Below are 13,285 nucleotides of genomic sequence, written 5' to 3' on the forward strand. Positions count from 1 at the left end.
CCCAGTTCAACAGTTCCAGCGGCAAGATACTATACCTGGTGTTTATGAGATCCTTACACATACTTTAGATGAGAAAAAATGCCACGCTCTAGCTCTGAAAAAACTCAACCCTCCCCACCACCTGCTACCCTCCTGCAAACCTACGTTAGCATAGAATACACCAAGTTAATAATTTTCTACTAAATTGATTTGCAGCCTCCTAACTTTCTTTTAGTGGTGGTTTAGCCTCCTGATCAGTGGATTTTCACTTTATTGACGGTACCTTGCTTTCTTATTTACCTGTCATCGATCCCCTCAGAAGTAGCTCCTGGGCTATGAGGTCTCTGCCAAATGCAGACTGAAACCAGTTCTCCAGAGAATTGCTTGTCAAGTGATTTTATGCCCTGGTCTTTTATACTGCAACATAAATCCTACAATAAATCTAAACCAAACTTTGTATACAAGTGGACCAGTTTACTCCCAGAATTTATTACTTCCTATCTTATCACATCTCCACTACCTTTGATTTATGTAGCACTTGTCATCCATAAGGGCTTTAGGATCTTATTCCAAAATGCTTCTGGGTCTGTCGCAGACGTGCCTGCTCTCACAGGACAGAAAACCAAAGCAACCCTCTTTCCTCAAACCTTGCCACGCAGAGAAAACGAATATTGCTCTCCATTAACGTCACTCATTACAAAGCCATACTTCAAAATGGCAAATATCATAACCAAATTTTATCTCTTAAAGGGTCATATGACCTACAAAGAAGCAACCAGTAAGCAAGTTTTCTGTGCTGATACCTTAGATGCCTTAAACAAATGCCTTCCTCTCCCTAACACAGGCTGCCACAGAAGAATGTCTCTGCAGGACTTTCCTCAGAGAGGCAGCAAATCTCCTCTGCTTTCATGCACTGCTGAAATGCGGAAGCCACCTCTGGGAAGAACCGAGCTCCTGGGCACAGTTTGCATCACTGTCACTCTCATCCCTGCACCAACTCCACGCGCAACCCCGAAGAAAAAATAAAAACAACAAACCAACAAAAAAAAAGACCTTTCTTGTGCCACCGCCTGTATTTCAACTGCAAGATGAAGAAAATAGTAACTTCTCATCAATGTAGAATGTCTGATGGTCAACAAGGAGACGTGCAGCGCTACAGACATTACTGCAGGCTGCCGAACAGCTATCGCTGGCTACCGACAATAAAGCAAAACTACTCTGGGAGAAAAGCCAAAAATAATTGTACCAACTAAAAGTACATACATAAATATAAATATACTACGTATTCATGACTTTTTTTTTTTTAAATTTAAATGAAATCAAATTGTAATTATTTGGATTGTAATTGTTTGGATTTTGCTCAAGAAATGAGGAAAACTTCATTTCATTGGTTTCTCCCCTCTAAAGACATGTTCGTTTTGCAATTTGGAACGAAACATTTGGAAGGGACAGATAAAACTACAAATCTACTGAATTCTGAGCAAGAGCCTCACGCTTTTGACATTTCATCTTCTTCTACAGTGGTACTTCCCCTTGCGATAAAATATCACAGTCTCTCTCCAGCTTTGAGGTCCTATGCGTCAGGTCTGGATGAGCAGCCGCCAGTCAACCAGAAACCCCTGGCACCCTCCGGTGAGGGTGTGGAAATGCCCGTAATGGAGCAGCACGTGCCTTGGAGCAAGGCTCCTCCTAGGGCGAGGCGCTGCCAGGAGGCACGTGCTTCTAATGTCAGGTCCAGCTGGTGGCCCTTCCACCACGGCCGGGCCTCCTGTGCTCCTCCCATGGACAGACAGGGAGAGAGGCACCTTCCCTCCCTCCTAGAAGTCACTTGCAACATCTAACATGCAGAAGAAGAAAGGAAACAAACTTCAAAAACGTATCTCAAGTCTGAAATGCAACCTTGCTTCAGATAAGCATCTGGAAATCTAGGCCTATCCAACCTATCCAGATCTATTGGGTTTGTAGCAAATGGGCTGTGAACCTTCCAAGGAAATTGCCTGTTATGAGGTTATCCCTCTTACAGGGAGCGTATGAAGCAACCCGAAGTTGTTTTTCCTGAATCCCTGCATGTGTACAGCTTCTGGAGGCAGCTACCATTTGATGCACTGACTGCCATTAAAAAAAAAATTCTTCCCCTCCTCTCTTTGCCTCCTCCTTCTACATTTTGTTTCTCCTCCCCCACCCCCAGTTTGGTACCTCGTGTTGACATTCGAACTCCTGTGCAGTGAGCGTAAACGTGCCCCTGCAATATGGTAGCACTGTACATCCACTTTGCACAAACATAAATTATTGAGCAGGGTTCCAGACAGCTGCAATCAGGCCAACACCATCCACCCTCTCATGAAGACACTGCTTTTTGCTCCTGTCTTGTTTGCTTAATCTGAAAGGTCACTGCAATTGGAAGCATACGTTTATTCTTTTATATGGAAAATATAATACTACTTATTCCCTTCCCGAGAAGACAGAAATGCTGGAACAACCATTTCTTTCACAGAATTACTGCACTTCTATTTCTTGTCCTGCCCGGAACCCAGAATTTCAAAAGGGCATAAAATAACGGAAAAGTCATGATGAATATTTCTGGACAGTAAAAAAGGAAAACACTGATTCGAGTTGTCTCTAAAAGTAAAAATTATTACGTATTTTTAATCGCTTCATCCACCTTGCCAGACTTTGGAGTCCTAGAGGCTGTCATTCAGAGCAATCACTAGCCCAATAAAACTAGGGCTTCACAATCAGCACTTTTGAAAGGATGCATTTTTTTTTGATCAGCTTTGACTTATCACTGCAAAGCGGTAAAGAAATTAATCTGCATTAATGGTATGTACTGATACAGTTAATCTGCCCTTTACTTTTAATTCAAGCTATCAGAGTTTGCGGCAGAGCTGTAAGGAGTTCGATAAATTTCTGCAGTTCTCTGTGGATCCATCCAGTTCCTTTGCCAGAACTGAAACCAAGCTCAGCTACTACGGCAGCTATTGCATAGGTCTGTGAAACAAAATTTCCTGGTCTGTGACAAGAAAATGAGGTTTGATTCATTAGCAAAGTGAAAAAGCAGAAAAACAGACTTTGTACCAGAACTACAGTTCTGCAAACTGTGATTTGAATTTCTGAAATCTGTTCTGCATAGTTTGAGCTTTAACTTATTTCAGCTCCGCGTCTCCTGTGGGGCACTTCTGGTTATTTTGAGGATTCCTGATGGGTAACAGCCTTGGCATTGCCCTGGTTTCTATATTACTCAGTGACCAGGAGCCTCTCTGTTGAAAAGCTTTTTGCTTCAACAAAAATAGAAACAGTATTTGATGCATGTGATACCTGGAGACCAAGGGTGAAACTCAGTGCTTATGGGTCTTCAAGGAGTTTTGCTCTTAGCCTTATCCATGTGATCAACAACATTCCTACTCAGGAGTGATGGGTGAAAAGAATGAAAGGCATGAGGAAAAGTCTTTATAAAGAATAAAACAAATAGACCAAGTTTTGCTCTTGCATGTGACTTCTAGTGTGCCAGAAAAAAAAAAAAAAGAAATTCTCCAGACATACTCAGACTAGTATAATGAAGATAACTGAAAATAGTTTTTATTTAGCCTTTCATCTTTGGGTTTGGGTTTTTTTTCAAGTTTAAAAAGTTAATTCCTTCCAGACAAAGAAATGAGTCCTCATTAAAATCTTTTGCAGTAGTACCTCAGGTAAGCCTGCTGTATTCTTCCAGGACAGATTCCTCTTTCTTTGTCTTACACAGCATTTACTTCACAAACTACGTGCTGAAAATAAGCATGAAATGAAGCGCTGTACGCTACCTGAGTGAATGGCAACACCAGAACTAGAGTAAGAAGCTCAGGCAACTACACGCGCCTTGTAAGCAGGCGGGTTTTTTTAACCTATGGCAAGAGCTTGCAGAGTAAGTACCTAAATTCAGTCTGAAGAGTGGCGGCAATGTACTTAACCACCAAGTCAGAAACCACTAGATGGATCAGTACCTTGTCAGTGGTGACTGAGGATTTCTTTTTCCTTTTTTTTTTTTTATATCTATGGATGCCATTATGGGAGAGTTCTTTCCTCGATTGTAATTATCAGAAAAAAAAAAAATAATCTGCCTTTATTCATTGCTTTTACATTTTTCTTAATAAAGAGGTCATCTACAATTTCTTCTTTTGTATTTTTCATCCAAAGAAAATCACTTACAAGCCACGAAGAAATGACCTTCGAGCTCCATAAATCAATATGACAGGTGATTCAATCAGCCACATGCCTTCCCTGATTTAAGCAGCTGCTGACTCCCATAGAGCATGCTGAGTGCAGGTCCCAGCGGCCCTGCAAGTGACGGGGAAAGCAGCAGGTTTGCATTTTTAAAACCACTGAAGCCTGGCTGAGGAAATCACTGACACAAGTGAAATAAAAGGGACTGAATATTTAATCTGCACGAGCTGCTGGCACCGTGCACACCTCCGCATCACATTTTCCTCACTCGGCATGCTCTGCCAGTATCGCCGGAGAAGCCACAACCTCGATGTAGATTTTGTTCCTACGAAGTGATACTTGAGTCCATGCCTGCAATTTTTGTGTGCTTCCCAGGCACGCACTTCGTGAACTTTAAAAGACGAGGGTACGGGAAAGAGTGTTTAATCTCAAACGGGAGAAGCAGAACTGGACAGGCTGCTGAGTGCTGAAAGGAGACCTTCACCTGGTGGGCCAGATTCTCTTTAAATTCAGAGTGGCTCACTATATCAGAAGGACTCACCGCTGAATTTTTATGGCATTGCTTTGGATTTATTCAGATAGATATATTAAGAGGGTTCCTCAGAGTTGCTGGGGTCTAAGCCAAGATACACTTTATGCCTGCCATCAAAAAGATGTACTTCATCCACTTGGGTAGTCCATATTTTTCTCTTCACTTAAACTTGATTTTGCACATTACTATCTCAAAATACACTGCAAATTCAACAATTCACAGTGCTTTCCCAGGACTGAAACCTGGCCTCTCTTAACTTTAATCCTTCAGGCCCCCAAAGGAAGCACAAAGAAAGATTCATGAAGCTTTCCTATGAAAGCTGAAAAGTCCCATCTTTGAAAGTAAATTGCCAGTACGCCCCTAACTTTGCAAAATCTACTTTGAACAAGTATTTTACAAGCTTTGGGGACTGGCAGGTTTCATGCAATTACTTAGGATCAAGTCCCTGAGCCTCAGTACTGTATTTTTTGTAATAAAGGACGTTGTGCAGATTAATTCACTGAAAGAAAACAAAACTGGTCAAGAAAACCCAGAAGATTGCCATCCTTATTTTCATAATACTAGTAAAATTCATCTCTGTCTTGGGGGGAAAGCAGAGGAAGGGCTCTGAAACGTATATGGAGTAATTCCCCTAGATGCTGCCTCAGCCGAAAGATCCATCCAGCCCAGTGGCCTGTTTTAAAAGTACAAACAGTGGAAGCTCAGGGTAAAGGCCCCATGAAATATAACAGATATTTATATAAAGTATTTGTCACAAAGTAATTGTGATCACAATGCTCTCCTAGCTACTAGCAAATTTTAGGGGGCACCCTGATCAGGATTGCAGCCTGATCCACAGCATGTGGTAACGCTTAATAGGCCTACCTTTCATGGACTTGTTAAGTAAGTTTTAAAAAAATCTTTTACAGTTCTCTACTCCAATAACGTCCCACAGCAATGAATTATGGCAATACTATCATAAGTTTTGTGGAAGAGAAAAAAAGAGAAGACATTCTTCACTTTTGTCTAAAGCTGGTGCACTATAAGCTTTTTAGCTTAATACAGAAATATTAAATTATGCAAATGGTTGAGGGATCCACCATTTGTTTTCTATGCACCATACATGAATTCACAGACCTGCTTCCCCACATCCTCTCTTAAACCACCACTAAAAAGTCCTAGTCTATTTACTCTTCCTTGTATTGAAGACATTTCATACCTGGGATAACACTTGCTACACTTGTCCGTATTTATTCCTGTTCTGCTGCCTGTTTGGGTTGGCCCAGAATCGCATGCAACCACCAAGACCTAAGCACAGCATGGATTTATCTATACAATGATGTAATTTTATGTCTTCCTTTTGTTACCAGAAAGCAAACAGACCTACTCAAACATACAGAAGAAGGGACAACCCTGCCTCAGGTGGCTGCACCCCAGCCAACCATCCCTTACCTTGCCACCTCCTGTCTCACTGCCCCAGCACATGGCCACCATCCTGACCCGGGTGGCAGCTTCCCTGCCAGCGCTCCGCAGTTGCACCAAATTCAAGCATTAGGATGTGCCAACTACGCAAAGCACGCACACTTCGCCTACAAGGTATGGCTGATTTTTCAGGGCTTGGCTCCTTTTGCCCACACCCCCACACATGGTTTTGATCAAAGTTTAATTTGGGGGAGTTTTGTGGCTAATGCTGCAAAGGAAATCAGACTGACTTACTGCAACGGTCCTTTTTAGTCTTGGAATGGAAAAAACCTGTGGTGCACAGAAAGTTTGAAGGGCACATTCCCCCACCCTCTGGAGGGAAAAAGAAAGCTCTCTAATCCCTTTCTCTTACAAATTGATTTCCTTCCACTCACCGTGTTTTCCATCATCATTATTTTTCCATGGATCTGTTCTCTCTGATACCTTATTGTCATGTTTCCTCCCTCAAATAAACCCGTTAGGCAAGTTCAACTTCAAAAGCTAACTGGCAGAGGTGCAAAAAACCACTGACACAGACATGATCATTAACAATGAGCAAAAGTGAGCATGGTTTCATGCTTTTCCTCTTTAATTCCAATGTATCAGCTGTGTTAATGTGTGTTATTTAAACTCCATCCCACAAAACGATCCGGACTTTAGAAGAGTAGCAGCCCAGTCCTCCTGATTGTTTTAGGCAGACTTCTAGTCTCCTCCGGAGTCGTGGCTTTCTCCCGGATCCTCAACCGGTAGTGGGGAATGTGCAGGTATGAAGAGCAAGTATTGAAATGAGGACTGGCCCTTCATTTGGGATGAAAGATTCTCACCTGCCGTACATAGTGTGGGCAAGAAATCCCTGAAACTAATCTAACCTCAGGCAGGTTGCATGACTACACTATTTCACGCTATTTTTACTTGGAGCAAATGAGTGTAAAGGACACACCAAAACCCATGGAAAATATTTAGGAAAGGAACATGGAATATGCCTCCCAGCTGGAAGGCTGGAAAGCTAACTTCCTCGTCAACCATAATCCGTGAAGACAAGATGAGTTTAAAGCTTGGAAGGACAGAGGCTGCTGGCTGGATTTTAAAAAACAAAAAACCAAAAAACCCCCCCCCCCAAAAAAAAAACCAGAGAGAAAAAGGATTTATGGTACATTTGCACTTAAGTCCATCTGAACTTTAGGCAATACATAATTCTTGATTATTCCCTTTTAGTAGTTGGACAATGGATTAAAGGCTACATTATTAGTTGGAGCAAAGCACTTTAGTTTTATGAATGTGACTAGAGGCTTGCATGAGGCAAGGACTGGAGCTTTCTATATTTCTAGGTGTGTAATGGATTTGCTTATTTTCATTTTAAGCCCTAGAATGGAATAATTTGCAGGGGAATCATAAATGGATTAAAGAAAAAACATAACATAGGAGCTTGTGCCAATGCTCCAGCTGCTCCGAAATGACAAGTTCTCCAGCCTGAAACTACAGTGAAATAGTTATGTCTATCACTTCATCTGCTTCCAGGATTCCCAAAGAAATACATTGCTACATTCCAAAAACCCTGTCATTTGTCCTGTGTTGCTTCATTTCTTGGAATATTTTTGAAATCTCTCTCATAAAGTAAGACTGAAGAAATGAGCAGATGACAAAGAGAAGATATTTCCAAGGAGTTAAATCATCAGATTATTCTTAGAACCACGGAGATGACAAAGACTTTGTTTTTTCTATAAAATCCGTAAAATGTTAGTTGCAAAAAAATTCTAGTAACTTTACTGGCATAATGAACCGTCCAGGCACGATACTTTCTCTCTCTTTTGTTGAACTAGCAAAATCCCCAGTAAGGAAGAAGTAGGTACACACAGAAGGATAAAACCTTGTTTCTCCAAGACCCCTGCTATGCATTGTATTCAGATGCCTCTTCCCTCTACAATAATCAGGTGTTTCATAAATTATCAGAGATTTCCAATTCGTTTGAGATGGGAATGCCTGTCGCAAATGGGGAGCTGAGACACAGCTAAAGCCTGGAAAAGGTATTTAGGAGCTTAAATCCCCTTGAAATGAGTTATTTCATTGTGTAATCTTTCTGTTGATCTCTGACTGGCAGAAACAGGAGATGAATTCAAATGTTAGGAGTCACTAATAACTATTGGCTCCAGCATCTTCCTAGAAACCTGGGAAAATTAAACTGTTCAGTGCTCAGATGACCTAATCTTTCTCACTTGCAAAAGATATATTGGGGAGCTGTACAAAGGATGCTTTAAGAAACAACAGAAAAGGACAAGAGGAAGACAAAGAGATAATGTGCCATACCAGCTGCTCCTTTTCCGAAACATAGCAATAAACATGTGAATGTCCTTCTCTGATTTTCTGCTGAGTTTTGGCTAGGACAGCTGGCTACTGCCCCTCTTGCACGAACATCTCGCTCGCAGCTGGAGGGTGTTGAGCCCCCGGCCACTGTCATGGAACCTCAGCCCCAGCCCATCCTACGTAGCTGCTCCTCCTCTGCTGGTCACTCTAGCTAATGTCCCGCTCCTCTGCTCCGCAGGACATGTAGAGCAAAGACTAAGGACAGATGTTTCAAAGAGGTAACATTTTACAAGAGCTTTTTCTCCATTTTTTAGGCTCTGATTTTTGCACTCCAAAAGTGGAAATTATTGCCCTGCATTAAGAAGACTCCAGCACTGCTTAGAAGTAGTTACTTGGCTCTCATTTTTACACTTGATAAAATTGCTCTACTTTAGGACGTGCTTCCATTTATAACAGAAATGCTCCCAAATATGATTACACAAACAAATACAAATCAGACATTTAAAGCCTATCTACTCTCTTTATTTATGGCCACTCCTCTCGACAAGACACCGCTGAACTCTTTCCCCACTCCAAGAATCAGAAGACCAAACATTAGACTACTTTTTCACCTGAAACATGCCTTTCACCAGCCTTTCACCAAAGTAAAGGCAGAAGATAGAAGTGCAAGATGTGAGCTACGTATTCCCTTCCTCTGCAAGCGTAAACAGCTTGTTCTGCTGCCTGGTAAGTCAGGTAGATCTTTTTTCTGCTAAGCAAAATATTAATCACCTCTTTCATTATTTGAAATAGAAACATTTTTATTTCATTGTCAAAAGCAAAGAAATACTTGACATGTGAGTATCAATGAGACACTTGATCACGAGTCTTATAGCCGGGTTTGCATAGAAAACAGGAATGATCTTGCAATCTTAAATTTCCCAGGCACCTTGCCTGTTTTCCATTCTTGGTTTCTGCCCACAAGTACAAGCACAGCTCAATCAGCTGATAAACAGTGTAATGAGGATGAAAAAAGACAATAGTCTCACAAATTAATCCAACCACGCACTGTTAAGAAGAAACAATTGAGGTTTTAACTTGACTTAGATTTAATCCTCGTTAATATCTTTATTTGGTTTGAATGCAGTAAAAAGCAGGAGCACGGGAAGAAGGAGGGTGCTGGGGTGATTCCGATCACTGTTCTCATTAGAGATGGAAAAGTTCACTTTTAAAGGTGCATGTCTTGGGCAACAATATAACAAAGCATGCTTTTCAGAGTTGGATGAAAGGTGTTAACAGTAATTCCGTTCTTTTGCATGGCATGCCAAAATCTTTGTATTTCTCTGAAATTTTGAATACATTATGCTAATCCATTTTAAGGAGGCATTTCTCTGCCTCAATTTTTATTTCTCTGCCTCAATTTTTATTTCTCTGTTTAAAAGCTTATGCAGGATACTTTTTCTACTTTTCTTTCATCCCTTTAAACAACTTGAGAAACAGAGGACAAACAGTGACAGTAAATACCATCCATGAAAGCTCAAATGATCAGGAAATGTCGGGTTTTTTTTCCCAAACACATCCAGGCTTATGGAAGTGAAGGTAAATCTATTTCAATATAATCACTGTCAAACATGCTACACTCTTAAAATTGAGAGCCTTATTTTGGGGCTCTTTAGGCCCAAGTCAATTTTAAAAGCCTAATATCAGTTTGAGAAATCTTGGCCTGATGCAGCATGAGCTATTTAATCCTCCAAACATCTCTGAGAGATGGACGGTCATCTGCAGGGTCTTATGGCTTTAGGGAGGGGGGAAGTAGGGACGGAACACAAAACAACATGCCCACAGGTAGGTGGTAATTCAGAGCACCAGTTCATGGGCCTTGTCCTGTGGAGTTGGTGCCAGCCAAAGGCACCAACTTACTTGGTTTGGTTTCCCAGCTTTGCTCCATACTGTCACTTTTCCCAGCTCAGGCATGCTTGGGTTGTGATCAACAACCACATCAATGAACCATACTGCAAAAGCATACAGGGGGTTTATTCTAGTCCCTCTCTGAGTTGCAACCGGTTTACAACCGAGAAAACAAACGTGTGCACATGAAGGGAGGAAGGACAATGTAGGAAAAGGGAGCTGGGATCAGTGATGACAGAAGGGAACAGTTTAGACTGACATTGCTTCCAAACAAAAGGTCTGAGCTGGCAGGAGAACATGAAACTTCCTGACATTTAATCCCAGAGGCTTGGGTGATACAGGTTAGTTCTTGTTTTTCCCAATTTACCGCCTGAGATTCCTACTCAATTCTTAAGATCACCCTCAAACACAAAAATTTCTCTTCTACCTTTCCTGTACGCAGTTCTCCTCGTTTTCACGAATGACATCCAGACGAAGTCTAAAAAAGGTGCCCCACAGCTCAAGAAAAAACAACTTCATGTAAAGAAGAGAAATATTGCCCTTTCATGTGGCAATTTATATGTGGATAATAGTACACGGTGTTTGCCAGCCACAATTTAAACCAGGCCTCCAGAGTTTGTAAACCAACTAAGTAAACTGGGGCCAGGTCCTGACCAAACCTGGGCTGAATTTCCAGTGATCTCACTCCCTTTCCATGGACTCTACAACAAGGTTTACGCATTATTTCAGTATGGTGTGGCTAGATACAGTGAAATTAGAAGTAAATAGTGTCAGCAGATGGATTTTATTTTAAGTTAGGAAATATCTTAATGCATTAAAGTTATGAATGCTGCAAGGTGGGTGCCATTCCATGAGCCTCAAACTCAGGTTTTTACGTAAGAAATGCTGCAACACTAATGACTATGATATTTGAATAGCCTGTTTTCTCATGCTATAAAACACAGACGGTCCACCCAAAATTATCGAATAGGTGTGCAGTATTGCTTAGGGGGAAGAGAAGGCGTGTATATAGATAACTCAGCTAAATGATGAGTAAGAGAGTAATTGGTCTACAGGAGGAGGCATTAAACATAAAAAAACCAAAACAGGATTCAGCTAACAGCAGTGGATAAAGTTAAAACGTTGCCTAAAAGGAGGAAGGAACAACACTTCTCAGATCATAAAAGAGTCCCTAGAAGATGACAGTGGATGGTCTTCCATACTAGTACAGTGGCAGTCACTAAAAGGTCCACATTTACTAATAGTTATATGGGTTACCATGAGTCTTTTGTACCTGAATAAATGTGAGAAGAGGACATATAAGATGCACAAACCTACTAACCACCATCAGTAGATTGAACAGACTAACACTGTTTGGACAAGAACCCAGCTAGATGATATAGCAGGCAGAAAGGTATAATAATGTTTTCATTTTTCTAATAGTTTCAAAAGCAGAAACCGAAATAATCCATCAAATGCATTCCAAGGTGGGCCACAGCACAGCTATCTTCAGATGGCACACGTCTGCTATAACAACAATTTAACACAGCCTAAGTACTGATAATTAACACAACGTGTGATCCTAGGACAGGGCCAACAATTGTTCGTCTGCTGGACATCACTCAGTGTCTTCTCAACTAATCCTATGACTGAGCGCAAAGAGAATGGTGACTATTTTCATACTGTTTTGAACCCATCTATTTTTACCCTTTAGCTTAAAAAGCTCCCAAACCCTAACACACGGTAAGACTGTCATCTGAAAGACAGCATGCCTATCCACCGAGGTTTTTGGATCTCTAATAGATCAGAAGTCCTACAGCAGAACAACACTGAATTCTTCTTCCTGTTTGTCTCCATTTTGTTTGGACCAATAAACGTTCAACCTTCTGGCAGGGGCACGCACAATTACAGGATGTGACAGAAATGAGAGGAGGGTTCCACAGCGAGTGTAATGCCGTGCCTGGGATTCTTCAGGCTGAGCTATTTGGACACTGCAGAGATGGGGCCACTGACACAAGCGAGACAAGCTGCAAGTCCTACCCGTGCAAGAAAGATTCATGGCGCTGCTCTTGATTCTCCGGATAAACAAATGACTTTGCTTCCCAGGACTACCAGGCTGCAGTTGCCAAGCTCGCTGTTTCTGCAAGGGAGGCCACGGTTTTGGGGACTCCCTCTGACCCTGTATGCTTTGGCAAATCTCCTAGTTTTCTTGGAGGCCTTTGTGGGCTCAACAAGAGACGCAGAGTAGATACTCCAAACCTCAAAACGGCCTTCAAGTAACAGCTGGGAAATTGGAGCAGGGACCCAAATCAAACACATTCAGAGATCTGGGAACGAGAGCCACTCCTTCAACAGCTGACAAGCAGAAAGCAGAGGAGACCGCAACAGTGAGAGGAAGGCGACCTGCAAATTTCCCATTCAAAAAATCCTCCAGAATGCACTTAAGCCCTTTGAACTACGCTCCTTTGACGGTCACACACACATTGCTGCACCTCAGCTTTCTATCACATTCCACAAAGTTTTAAAAAATTATTTCTATAGAAATCTATTTATTTAATCCTTTTAATCTCTTCAAGTATATTTTCTGTGTTCATTATTCCATTCTGACCTTCAGATCCATGGGATTAAATTTGTATTGTAGAAAAGTCTGGAGTGGTGCTTTTCAGTTGTATTTTATTGGGGAAATAATACCTACGTTTAAATTAGTAAAATAAATATCAAATGACCCAAGCAGCAGTTCATCAAGTTCGCACCACTACAAGTTAGAGCAAGCTATGGATTTACAAAGCATGAACCATGAGAACAATTGCAACACAGATCCAGTGAAAACTCCATCAAGTCCCACATGGCTGTTTTAGGCGGTCCACATCTATCTTCCCTGGATGCATGCTTTGATCATTTTCCCACAATGACATTTCATTTCAGATTTTGTGACCTCCTCCCTAATTCTTTGTTGCCTCACCCCTTGAA

Source organism: Larus michahellis, chromosome 2 (genome assembly GCF_964199755.1).
Source record: "Larus michahellis chromosome 2, bLarMic1.1, whole genome shotgun sequence".
Lineage (NCBI taxonomy): Eukaryota > Metazoa > Chordata > Aves > Charadriiformes > Laridae > Larus > Larus michahellis.